Source organism: Mesocricetus auratus, unplaced genomic scaffold (genome assembly GCF_017639785.1).
Source record: "Mesocricetus auratus isolate SY011 unplaced genomic scaffold, BCM_Maur_2.0 Super-Scaffold_100004, whole genome shotgun sequence".
Lineage (NCBI taxonomy): Eukaryota > Metazoa > Chordata > Mammalia > Rodentia > Cricetidae > Mesocricetus > Mesocricetus auratus.
The window spans coordinates 104,570,184-104,593,328 of NW_024429189.1; the positions used below are offsets into that span (position 1 = coordinate 104,570,184).

Genomic DNA, 23,145 nt, shown 5'->3' on the forward strand with positions numbered 1-23,145 from the left:
CCTTCCTGTACAGTAAAAGCAGTTAAGGTTAGAATACCAAGTCTTGTCTTAGAGTTTTTTATACTTTGTAAGTTTATATCTATATATGCATTCCAGTTTTTATATTACCACATGTTAAAAACTTATACTTTCTTTAATGTGTATTTTTTACTCTTTGTAAAAAATAATTAGGTAGCGATAATTGTATGTGTTTATATTTACATGTATTATTCTGTCCCCTGTATATACATGTGACAATACCATTTAGCTTTTATTATTGTGACTTTGTAGTAATAAATAAATAAATAAATAAATAAGTAAAAATAAAATGAGAAGTGCTACCATGCTTTCCATCTTCAGTCAGTGACAAGTTATTATATTGACACTGCAATGACAGTAGTATTGCTTTGTGTATTCCAGCTTGTGCATACACTATGGTGTGCAGTCTGTACATGTAAAACACACCTAGGGGGGCTGTTTGCTTGCTTTTGTTGTTGCTTGTAATTTTTTAGTAGTTTTTTTTTATTATTTAGTACATGATACGTTCTAAAATTTTATTTCTGTTTGTTTATGTATGGGTACCCAGGAAGACCAGAAAAGGATGTTGAATCCCTTGAGACTGAATATAGGTGGCTGATGAGTGCTGGGGACCAAATTTTTATCTTTGTCAAGATCAGTATGTGCTCTTAACCATTGAACAATACTGCAACCCCCATTGTAAGGGTATTTTTTTCTTATCATTCTCTCCCCCAGTTCCTTCAAGACCCATGCTTTCCCTTCATATTCACCCAACTTTGTGTCACGCTCTTTTCTTTTTCTTTTAAACCCATTAAATCAAATTTGTCCTGCCATATAATGTTGGATGCGTAGCCTTCCACTGGAGTCTAATTGACTGATTGGGGATCACACTCTGAAAGGGCACTGACTCTCTGTAGGACTTAACTAGGAGTAGGACTTCATGTCTACCTTCCCTTTCCATGCTATATACTCTGTATTTTAAAATTTTGCAAAAAAATATAAAATGTTCCAATAATTTTATGTGTAAAATATTATTTATGATTTATTAAAGCTTGCGTGAGGATTCAGAAAGCAAAGTCAGCCTCAAGCCATAGAGATCAGGCAGTGGTGATACACACCTTTAATCTAAGAAACCAGAGGCTTGAAGGTGTTGGTACATACCTTTAATCTTAGGACTCCAGATTAAGAGGTATTCGGATCTCCGTGAGTCCAAGACCTCTCAGATCTGCACCAGATTGATTAAGCCCTAACGAGAAACAACTCACACAAAGATGATCTCAGCACCTGGGATCACACTTCTTTAATGCCAGCACTAGAGTGGTATAAAACAGGAGCAGGAACTTCAATAATCAATATCAAGCGTTCATTCTCCAGCCACATTGAGGATAGGAAGTATTAATTCTCCAGACACATTGTGGACAGGAAGACACTGAAGTCTCAGGATTCTCCAGCCACTCTGAGGAGAGGTTACAGTCTGAGGTTTGGTGGAGCCAGGATCACCTTTCATTCTGAGGTAGAATAAGAGCTGGTGACTAACTGCTTTGCTTTTCTGATCTTCAGCTTGAAGCTTGAACTCCAATATCAGTCTCTGGGTCCTTTATTAATCTAGCAGTAATTTTACAGGCATCATGTGCTGAAAAAATCATATTATGTATTGAGGTAAGAAATATACACTATTCATATGAAATTCAGTTATTCTTACTTTTCCATCTTTTGATGATGTAATTAAAATCATATATCACTGAAAGCATTGGTTCTATAACAAAGATTTATTTTACATTTCTTGGATTACTATTTGGCTGTTTTATTAACTCAAATAATTTTGCCAATCCATATTTGCCTTTTACCGTCCCATACTTTTTTATTTTACTAAACACATATATGTATTCAGATTTATTTTTTAGAATTCGTGATGCTTCTAGTCATTGTCGGTCTATTTCTGTTGGTTCTGCTGACTCTTTTCCAGGATGGGAGACTGAACACAGCAGATAACCTCTATGCCTCCTCTCTAAGCAGTTTGTTTTCCTAGAGCTTCCTCTGCTTTCTCACATGATAGAGCCCCAGACTTTTTCTCCTGTTCCCCTTTAAAACATTGGCTTGAGCAAATATGCACATCTCTCAGGCAAACTTTGTTTCCATCATTTTAAAATGCCTTACATTTGAGCTTTGTCCTTGTTCTGTTATTATTTCTCATTTTCCTGTAAGCAGAAAAATATGTAAGAGATTAGAAAAGAGAGGCAAAGAGGTGCAGAATGTGTAGTGTGTGTGTGTATGTGTGTGTGTGGGTGTGTGTGTGTGTGAGAGAGAGAGAGAGAGAGAGAGAGAGATGATGATGATGATGATGATGGGGTTGTGGGGGCATGACGCAGATTTTAACACTTAGATTATCATAAGGGACAAAGATGAAAATTTTGTGGCATTAAAAACCTTGGCATTAGCAGTATTTAATGATAGGAGAAAACGTCCAACATATTACTAAAAAGAAAGCAGTTACCCTGTATAGCAGGATGTTAATTTTACAAAAAAAACATGAAATTTTGTTTTGTCCTAAAAACACAAGAAAGAAAGAAATTACAGCTTTTTCCCTAAAGAATGAGGTCATACCTTCTTTCCTTTCATTCTTTTACTTGTCTGTATTTTCTGTAAGAGTCTCACTTTTAGTTTATAAATGCACAATAATTACATTGAAAATTAAGAGAGAAAAACAGGAGCCAGAAATCACTTTTCATCCTCCCACCTGCACTCTTTGTCACATCTCAGACTATTAGTGTCATAGGGAAAACTGGGGAAAATGCATAGCTCTGCTAATGCTCACCAAGGAAGTCTGCAGCCAAGTGGGCACAACACTGTTCTGCCTCCCATATATGCTGGATGCCAGCCAGTGGAAAATGTGAATTCATCCAGGACAAAGCCCTTGTCTCTCCTCCCGTGGCTTTTCTTTTGTGGTGCAGGGTTAAGCTGCCTTCTCCTGAGCAGTCAAATGCAGGTATGGAAAGGATTCTAACAACACCTTCATATTCTCTAGAGTTGGACTTCTTCAATGTCTCAGAATGATTGACAGTGCAATTTCACAAGGCATGAGATGCAGGGGAGGAAGGACATGCAATTGTGCCTCTTACCAAATCACCGTTTGTACGTATATTATTAGAAATAACTGCATCATTTAACCTAGCATAATTCATCTACAGTTATGAGTTTACATGAGATAACTAAAATAATCAGTAGATAGAGCAGAGAGGAGAGAGTCTGAGAGGGAGTGAGAATGAGTAGGAGAAAAAAGAAAAGAAAGAAGGGGAGGGGAGGAGAAGACAAGAGAGGAGAGGAGAGGAGAGGAGAGGAGAGGAGAGGAGAGGAGAGGAGAGGAGAGGAGAGGAGAGGAGAGGAGAGGAGAAGAGAAGAGAGGCTGTATATAAGAAGACTTTCAGGATTCTCTTTGGATTTGTAAGTAGGAGTACCTGCCTTAAGGTAATGCCATTTAACACATGGTGCATGTATCACTAGAAGCTTCAATTCCTGGGAGGTTGCTACTAATTGAGACTCTCAGGCCCATCTCAGATCTACATTAGTAAGTTAACCAAGGAGCTATGGTGAGTCTTTTGAATACTAGCAGAAAGAATATATTTGAAAACATTTAAAAATAATAACAAACAGTCAAAGTTCAAGAAAGAAAGTTAAGGAGGCATTTTTATTCCTCTGAATAGCAATCCCTTGCATGACAGAGGCATTTATTCTGAACCCCTTGCCTAGCAGCAGCAATTAAATGTGAGCACTCTTGAGAACATCCATAAACAGGGGTCAGGACTGCCTGTAAGCGGCCTGATCCATCCCTGCCATCCTTGCACGGTTAAACTCCAGGAAAGAAGTTTTTGTTCAGTTTCTGCTTTCATCCCCTTTGAAGAGATGTGACTTTGAAATGGCAATGCCACTGTTGGGACTATTTTGATCCTGCCATCAATGGTGGCTTCCTCTTTGTAACTCTCTGAAACAGTCCAAAAGTGGGACATAACCATTAGACAAGCAAGCCAACCAGAAGCTCTCCACTGAACAGGATTTTCCCAACTTAATCTTTTAAAACTGCATTGCTATGTTATATGATCTTGTAAGCATTCTTTAAAGAGTGATAACTGCTTGAACAAAAGAAGCATTTTTGTCACCAGAGATAAGCTAGGTTGAAAAAAAACCCACAAACCACAATGACGACAAACATTCAAAAGCATAACCTACCCTTTTAGAATTTTCTTTCTTAGGAACATCCACAAATAAGGACAGACACATCCATTAATCCAACTATTGAGTAATGTTGATTACTTTCTCACAATGTCATAGGGAGGTTTAAAGGTGAAATCTCCCATCAAAACTTAACTCTTTGACTTCCTAATACCTAAGAATACTACATTGGAATACTACATTGACTTCTGCTATGATGGAAGTTCTTTACCGATGAAGTCTTGGCCAGTTTCAGTTGCTTACAATATTTCATAGACCGTGAAGTTTAAACTATAAACACTCATTTTTCACAGTCAAGAATACTTGGAAGCCCAAAGTCAGGATGCCAATGCATCCAGTTTCTGAAAAGGGTTATTTTACAAGTGTGCAGATGGTGTTGACTTTTTATTACCTGAAATGGTGACTAAAAACATCATTTTTCACCAGCTTATTCCTCTAATGACATTAATCCTATTCCTGGGAGCCCAATCCCCCTGACATAAGTATCTCTCAAAACCCCAACTCCTTAATATCATCTCACTGGAGCACGGGACACTAATAAACAAATTGGGGGCCAAAAGTATTCACTCTATAAGAGAAGGTTGTGTTACAAATATATTTTTCAGTTTATATTTTGCCAAAATGCTGCACACACAAAACCTCAGTGGCATAATACAAAAGTAGTCATTGCTCACACACCAGGAGGCAGATAGGGATCTGCTGCAAGCCTGTATGGCTTTTGGCTAGGCTTATTCTTTTGGCTATGTGCCAAATGTTGGTCTATTGATCCAGATCAAGCTCCATTGGGATGCCTGAGCATCTCGACTCTCCTTCCTGCATTCATCATGTTCAGCAGGCCACTTCGGGCATATTTTCACAGAGAAACAAAACCACAGGAAATAGTAAAGCTTAGTTCCAGGCTTCAAAACCTCAAACTGGAATTTTGGCTTCTATTGACCTGGTACCTGGACAAGTGGAGAAACACAGGATACATCAGTTATATAGTAAACAAAACTCTTGAGGGTGTCTATTAACAGGAGTCAGGGCTCATTTAAGCAGAGGGAAGGATCAGGGTCATAGTGACAACTAATATATTATTTTCCTTATCCAATTCATCATAAATTCTGCCAACTCTACCTTAGAAATACTTTCCAAGGCTGTCATATTTTCTTTTACGACTACAACTAGGACAACTAGGGCACTCCGTTTTGCCCCTACAGACCTCTCTCTCTCTCTCTCTCTCTCTCTCTCTGTCTCTGTCTCTGTCTCTCTCTCTTTCTCTCTCTCTCGCTGTGTGTGGGTGTGTGTGTAGGCTAGAAGTTGAGTTTGGGTGCCTTCTTCCTCAATAGTGCTCCACCTTATGCTTTGTTCCTTTTGTGACAGGATCTCACATTGACCAGAACCTCACTGGTTCTACTACACTGGGTGACCAGCAAACATCAGAAATCCTCCAGTCTCAGACTCACCAGCACTAGGATTATAGGCACTTACTGTGACACGCAGCTTTTCACGTGGATACTGTGATCCAAACTCATGTTCTCATATTTGTATAGCAAGCATTTTGTTGTGACTATATTTCCAGAAGCAAGCCTCTTAACTATTCTGTCCATGTCTTTCTTGTCTCTGAGGAGACCATTCTCAATATAGCACAGTGAATTTTCTTCTTTTACAAAGAATACCTGGTCTTGCTGCTTTTTTGTTTAAATTATTTCAGTGCTTTCCTGTTCTTATACTAAAGGGAGCTGTACTGCATACAGAGCACAAGGCCCTGCCCATTGCTGGGACTGCCTTTCTCCCAGGTTCCTTTAGCTACAAGTCCTCTGTCCCTCACACTGCTATGCTTACCTCCTTTTACTCTCTGGTGTTATATCAGTCTCTCATAGGAGACTAATGCATATGTGGGTTCCTCTGCCTCATCTAGAGTTTCTGTTGTTCAGTTCCATCAGGTCACCAATTCAGTGTCACTTCTGACATTCTATCATTCACTTATTACTACAACAGGTTATACATTATGACCTCAAAACTGTTTGTAATTTTCCATCATTGTTTGTGATTTTCTATCATGGTTTATAATGGACAATTTCCAATGTCACTAACTGGAAAATATCCACTTCCTACTAAAATAAAAACTTCCAACGTATCAGAGGTCATGCCTGGCCATTGTAATTTCCTAAAACTTTTATCAAGCTGCACAAAAAAATCATTAAGCTCTCTTTAATTTTAAACACAAGGTTTCTTATATTGTAAGTGCTTGACTATAGTCAGTGATGCCGTAGATCCAAGTTCCTTACAAGGGCATTCTAAACAAATGTAGCAAAATAGTAATTACTTCTCTGCTTTACAATTTACCAGCCAAATCCTTTCTTTTCTCACATATGCCTTGCTCAAGGGTATAAAACTATGAAACAGGTTAGCTAGACTGATGATAAAATTATTCCTCTAGGGCTTGTGTTTGTTTCTCAGTCATTTCTTCGATGACTCCTTACATTTTCTGCAAAGTGAAGGTATATATTAAAGTCTGAAATGTGCAAAGCGGCTGTTAGACTTATATCTGAGAAATGAAGACTACCTGCATGTTCAAGACAAATGTTGCTATTCTGTACAGAAACCTGAATTATATGGGTTCTCAAAACATGCAAGCAATTACGTTTTTTTAAAGATTTTGTTTATTATATACACAGTGTTCTGTCTGCTTGTATGCTGAAGGTCAGAAGAAGGCACAGGTCTCATTACGGATAGTTGTGAGCCACCATGTGGTTGCTGGGAATTGAACTCAGGACCTCTGGAAGAGCAGTCAGTGCTCTTAATCTCAGCCATCTCTCCAGCCCAGCAATTACGTTTAACAGTGATTCGATTTCTACTTTTTGAGGAACGTTTTCCCCTTTTCTTACTTTCCAGTCCCTTGCAACCACCATTCTGCTCCACTTCTCTTGGTTTGGCTGAAGGGTGGGGAGAGGCAGGGTGAAGACCAAGAGACAGGGAGATGGAGAAAGAGAGCATGTAGTATTTTTCTTCGCTTTCTGGCACCCTCTAAGTTACTCCTTTGTCAATGGACACTTAGATTGTTACCATGTCTTCATAATTTTAAGTGAGACAGTGAACTTGGGACTGCAGACTCCTTTTTCAAATGATCTTTTTCCTTCAGTTATATACTCAGAAACTATAACTATATTATTAGATGAAACAATGTTTGTATATTTTAAGGATACTACACACTATTACATTACTTCTAATGTTATTTCCATTTAACTTTTCTCCATACATTCCCAACAGCAATGCTTTTTACTTGTTCATTTGAAAGCAGCAATATTGGCAAGTGGGAACTGGTACTTCTTTTTGGCTTTGATTTGCATATCTCAGGGCAATTCTTGGTGACCTGCATATCTGATTGGGAAAAATGACTGTATTAGTTCTTCGTTTAGTTTTTAGTATAATTATTTCCTTTACTGAGTTGTATGGAATTCTTATTTACTTTAGATTTTAAAGTCTTATCTTTAGATGCAAGCATGCAAACATATTCTACTGCTCCCCAGGCTTTCCTTTCTTATTGATGTTATGAATCTTTGATTTTTTTATGTGTCCACACTCATTTATTTTTGCTTGTATTGTTTGATCTTTGGGTGTTATTGTTAAGACCAATGCCAAGGATCATTTTCCTCAGTGTTTTGTTTCAAGAATTTAACAGTGTCTAGTATTTATATCTGAGTCTTCAATCTATTTTGTGTTGATTTGTATGACAGAAAGTGAGAGGGGCTGAGGTTAAAGTTCAAAGACATTCTCCTACATGTAAGTAACTAGTTTTCTTTGTATTTATTGAAACAACAATTGTTCCACTGTGTTCTTAGATCTCATATCTTATGCAAACTGATAATATATGAGTGGTTTTAACTTTCTTGATATAGGTATTTGTGTCTATTTTATATTGTTCTAATTATTGCAATTTAAAAATTACTGTACTATAGCTAAAAATAGAAACTAAATTATGATTTATTCTTCTTTCTCAAGGCTTTTGCTTTGCTCTCTGGGGTCTAGTAAGGTTCTCTACACAGTTTAAAATATTTTTGTTAAATTTTGTGGCAAATTCTCTTGGAATTTTGATGGGAATTACACTGATTCTATAGGTTGCTTTAGTTAGTATGACCAGTTAAATAAGTCCATTCTTTTGAGTGTATCTTTCCATTTATATGTGCATTCTTTGGGTTATTTCATCAATTACATCCTACTTGGTTAAATTATTCTTAACTATTTTATTCTTTTTAATGCTGTAGGCAATATAATTTATTTCATTTTCAGATAATTTGCTTTTAATGAAGATAAATATAAAATAATTTTGTGTGCATGTCTTTTATTCTAGACATTTACTACATTCATATTATATATGTGCATATATATAAGCTATCTGCATAGAGTGAAAACTTAACTTATTCCTTTTCTAATATAAAAGCTTTTCTCTCATTTTGTTTCTTAGCTCTTCTGCTTAGGATTTCTAGAACTTTGCTTAATAGGAGGGATGAGAGTTGGAATATAAATGCACTTTAAATCTTAATGAAAAGATTTTGGCCTTTTATGAAAGTTTTTTATCATGAAAAAGCATTGAATTTTGTCAAATACTTTCTTTCACTTAACCAGAAGATACTATTTTTAATGTTAGCTTTTCTTTCCATTAATGTGTTCAACATTTATTTATTTATTTATTTATTTATTTATTTATTTATTTGAGTAATTTGAACCATCCTTGAATCCTGGGGGAAGATATCATTTTTCATAGTATATGATCCTTTTTTATGTGCTTCTGAATTTGATTTACTAGTATTTTACTGAGGATTTCTATGTCTGTGTGCTCTTAAGAGATGATAGTCTGCAATTTTCTTGTAAGTGCCTTTGTCTCTTTTTGGTTACAATACAATACTAATATTACAATATATTATTCAATTTGTATCTGTAATATTTAGAAGAATTTATCATTGATGCTATCAGATGTTGAATTTTTCTTTAACAAGAGATTTCATTACTGAATTCCTTATTATATATCCTTATTATCAGTATATTCAGAATGTCCTTTTTTCATGATGCAATTTTGCAGATTCTATGTTTATCCATTTATCCATTCCTTCTGGTTCACAAAATTGTGAACATGTAGTTGGTGGTAAAAACCATTAGAATCCTTTATATGAATTCTAGAAGTCTATAGTATAACATTATGACTACAGTTAAAAATATAATAATATTTTAAATTTCAGTTTGATAACAGAATATATTTTAAATGTTCACTCCAAAATGAAAGTGAGATGACCAACTGACTGTGACAATTACAGTGTAAAATATATGAAATCATCATTTTGTATATTGTCTTAGTTATTGTTCTATTGTTATGAAGAGACATCATGACAAAGGCATCTTATAATGGGAATCATTTAATTAGGGAGGCTGCTCACCTCAGGAAGAATGCGGCAGGCACATTTGGTGCTGGAGAAACAGACAAAAGATACATCCTCACCCGTAAGCTGGAAGAGAATTAGATCTATTATGACCCTTTGAAACCTCAAAGGCCACCCCAGTGACATACTTCTTCCAGCACGACACACCTATGGCAACAAGGCCACAGTTCCCAATCTTTCTCAATAATTCCGGTCCCTGATGACTGAGAGCTAAATATTCATATATATGTACATATATGACCCATTCTTATTAAAGCCATCACATATATACAATCTTTTCAATTATCTCAATGAAGCTAAAAACTGAGCTATGATTTGGTAAGATCGAATATTAAATATTCAAAATAGGAATGTGGAACATTTCTATGTGTTTATCTGATGCACCCATGTAAATATATGATTCTATAAATGTCATTTATTACAATCGTGAATAACTTCCCCTCAATTTTACCCTTCTGTTTAATGCATCTGTTCTTGGACAGCTAGCTGCAGAAGGGGCATCCCTCCAGAATGTGGAAAGAGCTCTCCCTCTCAGCTGGATTGACCTGATTTGGACCTGTGATTTGAACTGTAATGATAGAGGTCTTCCCAGAGGTAATTTGTAATTAGGCCACAAAGATGTAAAGCTTTATGCAGCCATAATGTTAGGTGAATTTCAGTACTAATGCTTCCAGTTCTGAAAGGTCTGTGTGGGCTAATGAACAAATTAAAGGAAGTCAGTCTGAAAATAAAAGAAGAAAATGAAACAGAGAATACAATCACAAGATCAGTGAGTTGTAGCAGCAAGAAAGGCAAGAAGAGAAAGCATGCAGGATCAATGATGGCATCTTCAGTCCCTGAGGTTGCTCAGCTCAGGCCAGCTGAAGTCCATGTTAACATTCTGCCATACATTTTAAGATGATTTCTTAAATTCATGCAATAATTCTGTTAGTTATATAAGGATATCCAATCTTTACAAAATAAAAATAAATAAGTTCAAGCCAACATAGAGATAGAGAAATATAGATTCCTGAAAACAAATGCTAGGGCAAAGGATACTCTTTCTACAGAGTAGAGAGTCTGGGCTCTGCTATGGGATAATCTTTCTGTACACTGTGTGAATATATGTCACTATGATTGGTGTAATAAACCAGCTAACTGGCCAGTAACTGAAAAGGATAAGTTTATTTGGGAAAGCTAAACTGAGTATGACAGGATGAGGAAGAGCAGAGTCAGAGGAGTCACCAGCCAGATGGAGAATGAATTAGACACACAAAATAGGATAGAGGTAAAAACCAGAAACCTCAGGAAAGCACATAGATTAATGGAAATGGGTTAAATTGTAAGAGCTAGTTAGTAACAAGCCTGAGCTATTGAAAAAGCACTTATAATGTATACTAAGTCCCCAAGTGAGTCGTTTGGGAAGCTACTGCTGATTATTAGGAAAATTCTGACTACAGGGCCATTTCATTTTTAGGATGACATAATATTATTCTGATTTTATTTGGCCTTTCTTATGGTTTATAACACTAAAATAGGGCTTTCTATGGATGAATCATGTGTTCTGATGATAGAAGAAGACTACCAAAGAAGCCTTTTCCTTCAAGCTGTGATCAGAACAACTTGTGAAATTTAAAAGCATAGAAGTAGGAATCCAGACTGATCATATAATTTCAGATTCAGTCTGTCATAAAAATGAACAGGCTAGATTGACGGCCACAGATAATTGTTGGGCATAGCTTCAGATAAAGCACAGTGCCTCAGATATCAGCCTGCTAACCCTTCTCTTGAAGAAATTAAAACTGAGGACAATATCAGGGAGATACTGATATGTGGCAACAAATTCAAAACTTTATGAGTTAATGTGGTAAGGATGGTTGATTCTGAGTCTATGATAGCAACTGAGCAACTGTATATGTCTTGATTGATCTACAGGTTCGTTTGAGGTCTGCTCTCATGACCAGTCTCTCATACAGGTGTGAGGTTAGGATGGGTGACTCTACTATAATAATCTGTGCTTGGACATATGAGTCTTATCCTCCAACAGGAAACTTGGGAAACCTAAGAGAGGAAATGTGTAAATGAAGTTTCTCAAAAGCCCCAGCTGGAATGTGACATGTCCACTGAATTCACTTAATTACAGCTCACCACAAAGCATACATAGATTACAGGCTTGAGGGAATTCCATCAGTTTTGCATGGGAGGAGCTCTTCTGGCTTAAAATAATGTGGTTGGGTGTTTATTTGTAGCCATTTCTTCCAAAATTCAACCCTCCCATCTTTAAATAAAGCTCCTTAAGACACAGGATATTAAAGAGGTGGGTAAACTCATAGGATGCTCTAAAGTAAGTTTAAATATTCTATACTGCAGTGATGTTTGTTAAGATAAGAAGTCAGGCAATTCAGAGTCTCCAGGAAATCACCAAAACTGATCACCTCCACTAGGCTCCTCCCTCCTCAAACATGAGAGCAGCTGGACTGCTTAGACGAAGCAAAGACTATCAGAGCTGTCAGGAAGAGGCAGAGATGAACTTAGCTCCCTGGAAAAGACTCAGACCAACTGAGTTACCTGGTAAGCATATTCTCCAACCTGTTGAGTTATCAGTAGGATATACAGTACACTTATGGCAGGTTTGCACCTGCCATAAACTGTCACTCCTGTTGGGACAGCTATCTTGGGTTATTTCTACTTCTGAATGGAGTCCTTTACTGATATTTTTGCAAGTTACCACAATAAAACTCATTAGTTTATCAATATGGACTTTGATGATAATCCTACTTTGATCTGACATCAGTTTCCTATCTGGCATGAGCAATCAGATGTCTGTTCAAGTCTCCCCAGAAATAGTGTCATATAGCTCATGGATACTTGATATATTATAACAATACTAGAGGACCAGACAATTAAGAAACATCAAAAATAGCAAAGAACTCCTTGATGTTTTGAGTATTTTCTGTACTACCCATTTTTAGATCCCTTTAACATATTGCAAATACAGAATATCTTCAAGCTCCCCTTGAAAGAGAACCCAAGAGTACTAAAAGGAAAATTTGGCTTCTGTTACCTTTTTGTTCCAGGCCTCTATGATCGGCACATATCAGCTAAGACCGCCTAATGAATGTCACCAGCTGCCAGGTACCTTGTAAGAAGTAAGAAAGCAAAGCTGTAAATGCTTCTCAAGTTTAGCCTAAATGGCTGTCACCTCCAATGTGATGAATACAACTTGAGGTAATGCAAACTATGAAGATTCGATTCTGCTTTCAGATGCAATTCCTGGGAGTTATTGCTTTGTCTACAATGTAGCTTTTTAGAAGCAGAACTGGATGTAAACCCAATGAAACCAAGCTTCAGGCCCTGGGTCATGTACTGTAAACAAGAAAGTGGCAAAATCCCTCAGAAGAAAAGGAAGTTACATGTCATCTTTGTCTTTAGTGTAGAAAGGTAAAGGGACATAGTTAATATTCCAAATATGGTGACATGAGGGTTACTATAGCAACACTTGCTACTTCCTGCCTTCCAAACCACATATTATAGAATGCAGTTATATCATAAGCAACACTTTTTAGAACCTTCCTTCAGAGGGGTTTGTAAATTTAGTGGCCCACAAGAATCATCTGGAAACCTTGAGAATGCTGATATGGAGTTCCAATCAGTGATTCTAACTAAAATCAGCTAGAATAGAGCCTGGGGCTTCTAGTGAAGGCCTCAGTTGACTTTAAAACATGCCTTAGGACAATGATTCTTCCTAATGCTGCAACACTTAAATACAGTTTCTTATTGATAGTGACAACCCACAAGCATTAAATTATTTTTATGTAATTTTGCTACTGTTATGAATTGTAATATAAATATTTTTGGAGATAGAATTTTGCCAAGAGGGTTATGACCCATAGGTAGAGAATCTATGACTTAGGAAGAGGACTTAATTAGGTTGCCTAGGAAATTCTTAGCTCATACAAACAATGTATTTTTTTAAGCATCTGATCTATGTGGCACATTTTGCCAGGTACAGGGATCAAAAGGAAGTGAACTTTGGTATCAAAGAAAAAGAAAATTGACCTGGGAATTGAAACCACCACCAAGTTAAGCCACCAAAAAGAAACATCTAGTATAAGAAGTGATGAGGGTCCTTTCTTGCTCCTCCACCCTCCAGTTGAGAATTGAGTCATATGAGCTCTTGTAGCCCACCTCCCCCTCTTTGAGTCCCCTGACCTGCAGCCACCAGACCCTTCCAGGCCCCAAACCCCACAGAGTGACCTGGAGGCAACACAAAGCAGCCAGCTTCATTGGCTGTGATTCTGGCCTTGTCCCTCCACCCTCAGAGAGAGAGAGAGAGAGAGAGAGAGAGAGAGAGAGAGAGAGAGAAGAAATGATAGAGCCTTAAACCCATAACAATCAGGAGAAGGAGTGTGACACCACCGAAGTCTATGGACTCTACACAAACAAGACCTGAACATCCCAATGCAGATGAAACAGAAAAGAATGACCTTAAAAAATCACATGAAATGATAGAGATGCTCAAAGAGTATATGAGAAAATCCCTTAAAGAAATAGAAGAAAAAGCAAACCAAAAAATGCAAGAAATCAACAAATCTCTTAAAGAAAGCAAGAAAAGCCAAGAAAAAACAATTAAACAGATGAAGGAAATAATTCAAACAGGTCAAGACCTGAAAACTGAAATGGTAGACATATCAGAATTACACATGACATCTACATGTAAACTCTGAAAGCAAGAAAGTCCTGAATAGATGTTCTACAAACACTAAGAGACCACAGATTCCAGCTCAGACTACAATACCCAGCAAAATTCTCAATAATTATAGATGGAGAAACAAGTTATTCCATGATAAAACCAGATTTACAAAATACATGTCCACAATTCCAACATGACAGAAAATTCTGGAAGGAAAACTCCAACCCAAGGAAGTTGACTAAACTCACAAAACCACCGACAATAGATAATCTCACTTTACCAAAAGACAGAAACAACCACCAACAAAAATGAATCCAAAACAAACAAAAATTAAAAATCAATGATTATTAATATCCCTCAAATCAACTGTCTTCACACATCTATAAAAGACAGAGGCTAACAGAATGGATATGAAGACAGAATCCATCCTTCTGTCGAATAAAAGAAACACACCTCAACTTCAAAGACAGACATTACTTCAGAGTTAAGGGTTTGGAAAAGATTTTCCAATCAAATGGACATAGGAACAAGCAGGTGTACCTATCCTAATATCTAACAAATTAGACTTCAAACTAAAATTAATCAAAAGAGAGGAAGAAGACCTTTTTATATTCATCACAGGAAAAATCCAATCAGGATGAAGTCTCAATTCTGAACATGTATACCCCAAATACAAAGGTGCCCACATTCGTAAAACATTAATAAAACTCAAATCACACATTAAACCCTGTGCACTTATAGTGGGAGACTTCAACACCCCACTCTCACCACTGGAAAGGACAATCAGACAGAAACTTACCAAAGAAACAAAGGAACTAACATAAGTTATGACCCAAATGGATTTAATAGACATCTATAGACCATTTCATCCGAACACAAAAGAATATACCTTTTTCTCAGCACCACATGGAACCTTTTCTAAAATCAGCCACATACTTAGCAATGAAAAACCTCAACAAATACAAAAAATATGAAATAACCCGCTATATGTTATCAGACCACCATGGCTCAAAAATATAATTCAACAACAACACAAATTGCAGAAACCACACAAACTCATGGCAATTGAAGAATGCACAGTTCAGGGACAGATGATCCATTCAGAATTCTACCAGAAATTCAAATAACAACTAATACCAATTCACCCCAAAGCATTCCACACAAAAGAAGCAGAAGGGTCATTACCAAACTCTTTGTAAGAGACTTCAATAATCTTGGTACCCAAGCCACACAAAGACACAACTACGGAAGAGAACTACAGACCAGTCTCGCTCATGGACATTGATGCAAGAATACTCAATTAAATACTGACCAGAAAAATCATCCACCATGATCAAGTAGGCTTCATTCCAGGGATGCAGGGATGGTTCAACACATGAAAATTCATCAATGCAATCCACCATACAAACAATCTAAAAAAGTAAAACCACATGATCATCTCACTAAATGCTGAAAAAGACTTTGACAAAATTAAACACCACTTATACAGGTCTTTGAGTGATCAGGGATAACAGGAACATGGCTAAACATAATAAAGTCAATATACAGCAAACAGACAGCCAGCATCAAACTAAATGGAGAGAAACTCAACGGGACTCCTCTAAAATCAGGAACATGACATGTCTGTCCACTCTTTCCATATTTCTTCAATATTGTACTTGAGATCTTGCTAGAGCAATAAGGCAACAAAAGGAGAACAAGAGGATAAAACTTAGAAAAGAAAAAGTCAAACTTTCACTATTTGCAGATGATATGATAGTCTATATAAGCAACTCAAAGAATTCTACCAGGGAACACCTACAGCTGATAAACACCTTCAACAAAGTGGCAGGATACAAGATTAACTGAAAAAAAATCAGTAAACCTTCTATATATACAAAAAAAATGTGCTGAGAAAGAAATCAGAGAAACATCCCCCTTTACATAAGATATCTCTGGGTAACTGTAACCAAACAGGTTAAAGTCCTGTTTGCCAAGAACTTTGAATCATTAAAAAAGAAATTAAGGAAGATACAAGAAAATGGAAAGATCTCCCATGCTCTTGGATACATAGGATGAACATAAAAATGGCAATCTTACCAAAAGCAAGCTACAGATTCAATGCAATCCCTATAAAAAACCAGCACAATCCTTCACAGACCTTGAAAGGACAATATTCAACTTTAGAGGGAAAAGCAAAAGAACACGGGGCAGCCAAAACAATCCTGTACAATAAAGGAACTTCTGGAGGAATTACCATTCCTGACTTCAAGCTCTGCTATAGAGCTATGGTAATTAAAACAGCTTGGTATTGGCACAAAAACAGCTTGGTATTGGCACAAAATAGATGGGTAGACCGATGGAATCAAATTGAAGACCCTGATATTAACCCACACACCTTTGAACACCTGATCTTTGACAAAGAAACTAAAACCACACAACGAAAAAAAGAAAGCATATTCAACAAATGGTGCTGGCACAAATCGATGCTGGCATGTAGAAGACTGCAGACAGATCTATATCTATCACCATGCACAAAACTTAAGTGCAAGTGGATCAAAGACCTCAACATAAATCCAGCCATACTGAACCTCTTAGAAGAGAAACTGGAAGTACCCTTGAATTAGTTACTACAAGAGACTGCTTCCTGAACATAAACACCAGTAGCACAGCACTGAGATCGACAATAATATATGGAACGTCTGAAACTGAAAAGCTTCTGTAAGGCAATGGACACAGTCAACAAGACAAAACTTATAATAGGAAAAGATATTTACCATCTACACATCTGACAGAGGCCTGATTTCTAAAATTTATAAAGAACTCAAGAAGCAAGTCTCCAAAGCACCAAATGATCCAATTAAAAAGGGGGATATAGAACTGAATAGAGAATTCTCAATAGAGTAGTCTAAAATGGCTCAACATCCTTAGCCATCAGGGAAATGCAAGTCAAAACAACTCTGAGATATATCTTACTCCTGTCAGAATGGCTAAAATCAAAAATACCAACTTGTACAATCACTTTGGAAATCAATATGGTGGTTCCTCAAGAAAATGGGAATCAGTCTGCCACAAGACCCAGCAATTCCACTCTTAGGCATTTACCCAAACGATGCACATTATTATAACAAGGACTTATGTTTCACTATGTTCATAGCAGCATTATTTGTAATAGTCAGAGCCTGTAAGCAACCTAGATTCCCCTCAACTGAAGACTGGATAGAGAAAATGTAGTACATTTACACAATGAAGACAAAAACAATGAAATCTTGAAATTAGCAGCCAAAGGGATGGAACTATAAGAAATCACCCTGAGTGAGGTAACCCAGTCACAGAAAGAGAAACATGGTATGTTCTCACTCATATATGTATTTTATTCGTGGAGCAGGGGAGTGCCAACTTACAATCCCACCACCAGAGAGTCTGGGAAACAGGGTGCACCCTAAGAAAGATATACATGGTACCCTGGAAAAGGGTATTGGAACAGGATAGCCTGAGCGGATTGGGAGCATCAGAGGAGGAGAGAGGGAGCTGGGAGAAAAAAATAGGGAGATGTGGGGAGAGGAGGACATGGGGTAACATGAATGGGGAAAAGTATATAGGAGAGAGGGGTGAGAGATACCATAATAGAGTGAGCCATTATAGGTTTGAGGAGAGATTTGGCACTAGTGACATTTCCAGAGATCTACAAGGATGTCACCAACTGGTAATCTAAGCAATAGTGGAGAGGCTACCTTAAATGCCCTTCCTCCACAATGAGATTGATGACTACCTAATATGCCATTCTAGAGCCTTCATCCAGTGGCAATGGAAGAAGAGGCAGACACCCACAGCTAAACACTGAACTGAACTCCTGGAACCCAGTTGCTGAGAGGAAGTGTGATGAGCAAAGAGGTCAAGACCTGATTTGTGAAACCCACAGAAACAGCTGACATGAACAAGAGGGAGCTTATGGACCCCAGACTTATGACTGAGAGGTCAACATAGGACTGATCCAGACCCCCTGAAAGTGGGTGTCAGTGAGGAGGCCTCGGCAATCTATGGGGCCTTGTGTAGTAGATCAGTATTTATCACAAAAGTATGAATGGAGTCCATTTCTCATGAAGGGATGCTCTCTCAGCCTGGACACATGGAAGAGGGCCTAGGTTCTGCCCAGGATGATATGACAGACTTTGGAGATCCCACATGGAGGGCCTCACCCTCCCTGGGGAGCAGAGGGGGTATGAGGTGTGGGTTCAGGGGTAGTTGGTCAGGAGCAAGGGATGTGGGGAGGGAGAGGGAACTGGAATTGACATGTGAAGCAAGCCTGTTTCTAATTTAAATAAAAAATAAATGATGAACCAGAAGCTAGGTTAATTCAGATCGCATTTTCCTAAGCCCTTTAAAATCTTAACTTATCCTGTTCTTGAACCACTTCTTCCTATATGTTGAGATCACATCTTCTCATACCATAACATAGCCCACTCTTTGATGTGACTTCAAGTGCAGATACTTTATCTTCTGTCAACAATTCACTCCCTGCCTTATCTGGATAATATTCCATTCTTCATTGTGGTGACACCTTCATATTATCACTGGCAAGATCAGAAATCGTGTATTTCTCAAGAAATATTGTGTAACATGATCCAGTGTTTCTATGTATGATGACAAGAGTCTCTGTTTATGAGTTGTGCATCTGTAGGATGTTGGGGAACCTCTGCAGCACAGCCTTGCTTCATGTCTCTATCATCTTCCTTTACTGTGGAACAGGTGGCTGTCTAGAGTAGCAGACTTTTCACTGGTATTAGTTGAAAACAAATAGAATTAGTCAAAAAATGTAGGCATAGTTAAAGCCTGTTCATGTAACAGCTATTCCAATTCCATTGGTCAAAGCAAACCATTTAGCTGGGTTCAAGGTCAATGGTGCAGTAATAATGGCAGGTGTTGCAATTATGTATCAAAGGGTCAGGAGTTGTAGTCCTATTTATGTGAATAATGAAAATTGGGAAAAATAGAATGCCATTTGTGCCATTACTATCTATTGTATCTTTTTGCATCAAAATTAATGAACAAAAGTCCAAGTCCTATTTAACTTCTCCGTGCCCATTCTTAAATAGTTGTACACTAAGAAAGAAAACCTGATGAGTGATCCCATTTTATATTCATGACACCTCCCCTCAAGTGCAACCTCAGTGAGACCTGAGAGTTTTGTAATTGCCTAATTAACTTCTACTTCCTCCTCCTTCTCTTCCTTCTCTTTCTTGTCATGAAACAACTATTTTGCAATTCCTCATTTTAATCAGCTCAGTAATACACAGCCTCTTCATCTTTCTCTGCGAATACCTTCTTTGGAGAGGAAATAGCAACAAAGAGAGCCTCTGTCTTTCATAGAATCCAGTTCACATATGACTCTGAATGGTTCTCACATACTCTGCCTCTCTTGTTTCCATTCTCTACATTAAAGTTAGCACTGGACTTTATCATCACTTGACCCCTCAAGGAATGAATTCTGCCAGATATTTGTCTCCATACTGTACCTCAGCTTCTCCCTTTTCATAATCGTTCTTGACACTATATAAACACATACACCAATGCAAAATCTTCTTTTAACCCTCTTTCCCTCCACCCTGTCATATAATTTTTTCTACTCTTTCTGAGGTAAGTCTTTAATAACTTCAATCTTTTCATTCTCTACTTTCTTGTTCAGGCATTGTACTTAGTAAATCTACTAAAATCACACTCATGAAGATTATGCATGGCCTATAATATGACAAACACAACCAACACAGAGTTCTTATTCTTAAGCTCATTCAGGCCTTTTGAACTGAAGGACCTCTGCTGAGTCACTTTGATAGCTGGAAAGCTGGATGCCACTTTGTTAGATGGAAGCCCCTTTTCCTCATGTAGGCTTTAATTTGAGAATCTAGGTACCAGATACGGTCACATAAAACTTTCAGTGAGTCATTGGCTTGTCTCACAAATTCCAAGGATAAAATTCATGGATCACAGAGGGATGAAGTTTAGAAAGAAGAAATTTTGTTTTAGTAATATATCAGGTGGGTATAATGTTAGCAGGAACAGGTTTCAGAAAATGCTGTACCACTGAGTTGTTAGTCTGGGAATTTTACACAAGACTAATAGCCAATACTGAAATAAAATATGGGAGGTAGTCAGGTTAGATTGAACTACCAGGAGATATCCAGGTTCCTCATCATTTCTGATAATAATATCACCAGTAGTTTTACGATATAAGGGTGCTTATTTGGAGAAGAAACAACAAGGAATCACAAATCATAACTCTGTTTTGGCATTTCTGTGTCCATCAAGGACATTCTTGTAACTGTTGCTGTAGGATCATTGCCCTACTTAACTAGTCTCATTTTGTTCTCATGTTCTCGCCACATTTGTTTTTAAGATGACTTCTGACACATTGCATTTCCTGTTTCTTCCTACCTTGTGATCTCAATTCAGTACTCAAGATCATCATTGAGCCCTCTATTAGACAACACAGTTTTGAGCCCTGGCTATTTAAAACAGCTTGTATTCTAAGGACCAATAACACTGGCATCATTTGGGCGGATGGTTAAAACTCACAGACCTGGTACAACACAATCAGCATTTTAACAAGATCCTCAGGTGGTGTTTATGTACTCTCAAACTGTGTTAATGTGGCTGCCAGCTGATCCAACTGAGGAACTCTCCGACTGTTCTGCATAGAAGAAATCATTCTTCAGGGAGGTCTAAACTACCTAACACCAGTTCATCAGCATTTCAACTCTTTTCTCCTGAACTCTCACCCCACATGTCAGAATCCAATCATGTTACTTACCCTTAATTGCTCTTTGATGCTGGTCTACCTTAGGCTGAGAGCTCCAGTTTGGGAATACTCCAAATATAAGGTCACTGGATCAATTTAATGATGAGTCTCTCAGTGACTGTAAATCTACTTGGGATGACAGTTTTGAAAAACATCCAACTCTGCTTACACAGAGTTCTTTCTCCTGCCAAGATGATGCTGTGGAAGAACACATATGCTATGCATGATATATCCAACAAAATTTAACAAACTGGGTCGATGGTGGGTCAGATTGTTTTCATATTCAAGAACAGAATGTGTGCTGATATTACAAACAATTTCTAAAATTCTAGTCTTCCTTGTGGAATAGAAGGATGAAAAATGGAAAGCAGAAGTACAGCATACCTTGCCTCATGTTTCCTTTTTTAATCTATATTTTAGTTTATTTTGGAATAAACTGTAGTGTATTCTATCAAGGGCATTAGCTATTCATTATAAACCATTATATAGACATTAAGAATACACTCTGAAGTTTACCCGAAAGCAATTATCTTTCTTAAGGACACTCTGCTAAGCACTTTCCTAATATATATAGGAAATTGTAAGGAAAATATGGCTCATAGTTATGGAGTGGAGGAGTTTCCTTTTCTATTTGTGTGTTTTTAATTCATTTTTCTGTCACCAGAATTTGTTTCTCCTTTCCCACCTGAGAAATAAAGACTGTTTGGTATATTAAATACTATATTTAAAAAGCATTGATTTCTACTTAGCCTATATAATCAGTATTGGTTTACAAGAAAATGAAAACATATCATGAATATTGGAAATATATTCATTCCTCATCAATGTTTCAGAAGCTTTCCTTTACCCAGTAGACTTTATTGAATGAGATGAAATACAGAAATGCAGGAGACATGTGCCTCACCTTCCAAAATTGTGCCACATATGAAGAACACTAGTATCATAGAGACACAGCATATGGAAGAAAATTAGAGGCATACTGTTGGCTTCAACAGACGCTGTAACTATACGCGACACACAATTACTGACAGTAACGCTAAGTATTTTATGTAGAAAATTACTCACAAGATACCAAACCCAGAGGATCTAGTTCTCAGCTAGCGGCCGGACCGGAAGCCGAACTCCAGGAAAAGAGAGCAAGACTTCCTGTGCGCTGTCTTTTATGCCTTCCCCCGTAACGCCCCTAGCCATGCCCAAAAGTGGGCCTGGCTAGTGACGTAGTTCCGCCTACATACGTATACGTCTTTACGTCCAGCCGTATACGTCTTTAGTCCTGCCTAAAGTGGGTGTGGTTAGCGGTGTGGTAAACCGCCCCTTTATTACCTCATCTGTATGCGCCTCTAATAAGTCACATGTTTAATGGCGGCATCAGACTTCCTCCTACAATTCCCCTTTTAGTCTAAAAAAGGACAACTAACTTGTGTCCATGAACAAAATGTATCAAACTTCAATCTAAACCTAAACTTATCTGAAAGAAACACCCAAATATGAACACCTCCTTCCAATTCCAACTCTAAAATAATTGAAAACTAACACTACCAGGTGTACTATCTTATAATATCAATAGTAGGGAGAGGGGGCGTGGAATTCTCAAAACTACTTCCTGCTGAGATGGGACGATGATAATCTCATGGGGACCTGTGAAAAGAAAATGTTAGTATAACAAAATCTCAGTAGATCAGACAGTCTCAGTATGGCAGGAGATGCTTGATTGAAGTTCCTGACTAGGGTTCTAGTGTTGATTGAAGCTCTTATCTTGAAGCTCTGGTCAGATTGTAGAAGATGTGCTGTTTCAGTTTCTTGGTCCGGAGTTGTGTAGAGTGATGTAGTTTCAAGCCAGTTTCAGGATAGTGCTTGTCAGGTGGAGTCAACGATGTGGGGCAGTTCAGATGCCTCCAGTCGAATCAGGTGAAGTCAAGGAAGTGGATACCCATTCTAGAATGATGTCGTCCCTCTGCATGAATATTCCTGAGGGGTATTCTCTAGATGGTAAAATAACCAGAATACAGTCCAGATTTGGATCCACACGGTCCACATGTGCTTCTAATATTCTCTTT

At 37.6% G+C, this 23,145-nt stretch overlaps 1 long non-coding RNA gene across 4 annotated transcripts; it reads right to left on the minus strand.

The window, feature by feature from the left end:
• Positions 1-1,509: 1,509 nt before the first annotated feature.
• On the minus strand, positions 1,510-21,279 carry LOC110340637. Of its 4 annotated transcripts, none has more exons than XR_002382438.2 (5): positions 21,101-21,279; positions 12,685-12,759; positions 9,639-9,707; positions 4,903-5,168; positions 1,510-1,630 (listed from the first exon to the last, which is right to left on the minus strand). It is a non-coding gene; the product is annotated as an uncharacterized LOC110340637 (long non-coding RNA). The 4 variants fall into 4 exon arrangements; XR_002382436.2 differs by lacking the exon at positions 1,510-1,630 and adding an exon at positions 1,642-2,195; XR_005877442.1 differs by lacking the exon at positions 1,510-1,630 and having other exon boundaries at positions 3,664-5,168.
• Between the last annotated feature and the right edge of the window lie 1,866 nt (positions 21,280-23,145).